Below are 2,500 nucleotides of genomic sequence, written 5' to 3' on the forward strand. Positions count from 1 at the left end.
GCAGATACATTAAAGGATTTGCTGAGAGAGAGAGAGAGAGAGAGAGAGAGAGAGAGAGAGAGAGAGAGAGAGAGAGAGAGAGAGATCCCTGGGGCATCAGATGGTATTGTATTATTTCTTAATTTCGGCATTCATTGCTGCAAATGTTTCCTGGTTTTATCCTACTTAAATTAGAAGCCCATTAGTTATTCATTATCATTCACGATAAGGTTGTGTGGAGTGGCAGTAGTAACTGATAATTTTATGCTAATCCATTCTAATCATAGAGATCTGAATATGAGTCTTCTCTCTGTTAAAATTTAAGTATAAATCTTTTCCTAATTATTAAATCAAATTAAACTTTGAAATTACTCAAGAAAATGTAATATAACTCGTCTTAAATGATTTTCTAGAGAAGCACAACAGTGCAAATTAACTTTGCGTTTAAAATCAACAGAAAATAACCAGTGAATGACAAAATATACCTGACATTAGCCTGATATAGCCTTCCATTCCTCCAGAGGCCGGTTGGTTGATTATTTATTTTCCTTCATTTTTCTGGTAATTTCGGTCTTAAAAGAGTTCAGGGCATTGATCTTATCAAGCCTTCGGTAGAAAATGTTGAAACAACTGTTTTCATTGTTGCTGTTTTTCCTCTTAACAAATTCAAATTCAAGTATCAAAAGGTCACTGAAGTGAGGTAAAGTCTCAAGGTTTGTTTATCCATAAACAATTCACAAACATATGCAAGGGACGGTTCCAGTGTTTGTTTTTTCCAAACGAAAAAATACGGACAGTTTAACGTCTTCCAGTTTCGTTTAGAGTTCAAGGGAGAGTACTCTGCTAGTATGGTGTGGAGAATTTTTATTCCTTCTATATACATTGACATCGTTCTGTAAATAAATAAATAAATATATATATATTTGTGTATAAGTATATATATATATATATATATATATATATATATATATATATATATATATATATGTATGTATGTGTGTATAAATATATATTTATTTATATATATATATATATATATATATATATATATATATATATATATATATATATATATATGATTATTATCACTTTTAAAAATAAGAAACGGGGTGTAGGTCCTGACCGGTTTTGACTTTATTTCAAGCCATTGACGAAGGACTGATACAGAGTATGAGAAGTCACAAATATATATACTACAAGAACAGTACTGACGAACATACACAACCGTTAGAGACTACATATCCCCATTCAGGCCGGTGTCGAGGTAGGAGTGGCCTTTAAAACTCATTTGGCTAAAAATCACAATATACTCTCAGGGGACATTTCTGATAAACAGACCATACGCCACCTCAGATCCACACCTGACAGGTGACACGGAGGCGGAGTTTGGAAACTCATTAACATTACTACCCTCGAACTGTGTTTACAAATATGATAATCCTATTTTCATACATCTCTACTGCCTACCTTAAAGTTTAAACAATTTACAAAATTTCTTTTGATATTAAAGGATCAAGTTTATACATCCCTTGACTGATATTCATATTATGGTTGTAACTTTCTTTTATAGAGCTAGATTCAATGATGTTCCTTTCCGGTATATTCACTTTCATATTGCTAATTATTTTCTTTGACAATAATTCGTGGATTCTGTATCATATATATTTATATATAGAGTGTCGTTGCAATTTTGTACAATGAAAGAAAAAAGAAGAAAATATTATGTGTAAGAATGACTTAATTGATTGGCTGCATATTTTTCAGAGTATTTACCAATCAAGAGAAAAAGTGCCAACCAGCCCTCTTCCGGGTCATTGTTCTCAGAAAGATGTACGTGTGAACTTGGTTAGGTAAGCGCAAGATTTGTTTTCCTTTTACCAACTGCGCATGCATAATTTCCTCTTTCCATCGGTGTGAATTTATTTGACGGGCCTGTTTCAAATTTGGTCAGTTATGGGGTTTATGTTGTCATATGTTCATACCAGATTAGGATGATCTCATTCAGTGGCGAGGAGTAACTGCAGACATTGAGTTACTGTATACCAACAGCGAGCGAATATAAAAGTAGAGTATAATAAAATCTCTCTTCGTCTAGCTTATATTTCATTCATATAAAAATTAGTTTAACTGGATATTTAGTAAAGGTTCTGAAACTCTTCTTTAACAGTGTATGTAACTAATGCCATCTGTAAGCAGCTGGTTATGTTACAGTTTTAGTTTCAAGCTACGTTTAATTAACAGTGTTCTCTAAAGTGGTTATAGTGGCATAAATAATGATCATAGTTTCTAGAGTGTTGAGTATATTTACATAAACGCTTACACATATATGTGAAAGTGTGTGTGTGTACTGGAGGAATGCTGTGGCAACTAAAACTCTGGCCTTTGACAGATGAGATCAACCAAAATACGGTCCATGGCTGAATAGCACGGTACTTTGTCAGATGAGATCAACCAAAATACGGTCCATGGCTGAATAGCACGGTACTTTGTCAGATGAGATCAACCAAAATACGGTCCATGG

General features: G+C 33.3%; 1 long non-coding RNA gene across 1 annotated transcript in view; it reads left to right on the top strand.

Annotated features, from left to right (window-relative positions):
- LOC136848497 (uncharacterized) overlaps positions 1–1,816 on the top strand; it is a 166,324-nt gene extending 164,508 nt beyond the window's left edge. The window contains exon 4 of the long non-coding RNA XR_010856034.1: positions 1,744–1,816. This is a non-coding gene — a long non-coding RNA (uncharacterized lncRNA). The remainder of the gene's footprint in view (positions 1–1,743) is intronic.
- The last annotated feature ends 684 nt before the right edge of the window (positions 1,817–2,500 follow it).

Source organism: Macrobrachium rosenbergii, chromosome 19 (genome assembly GCF_040412425.1).
Source record: "Macrobrachium rosenbergii isolate ZJJX-2024 chromosome 19, ASM4041242v1, whole genome shotgun sequence".
NCBI lineage: Eukaryota > Metazoa > Arthropoda > Malacostraca > Decapoda > Palaemonidae > Macrobrachium > Macrobrachium rosenbergii.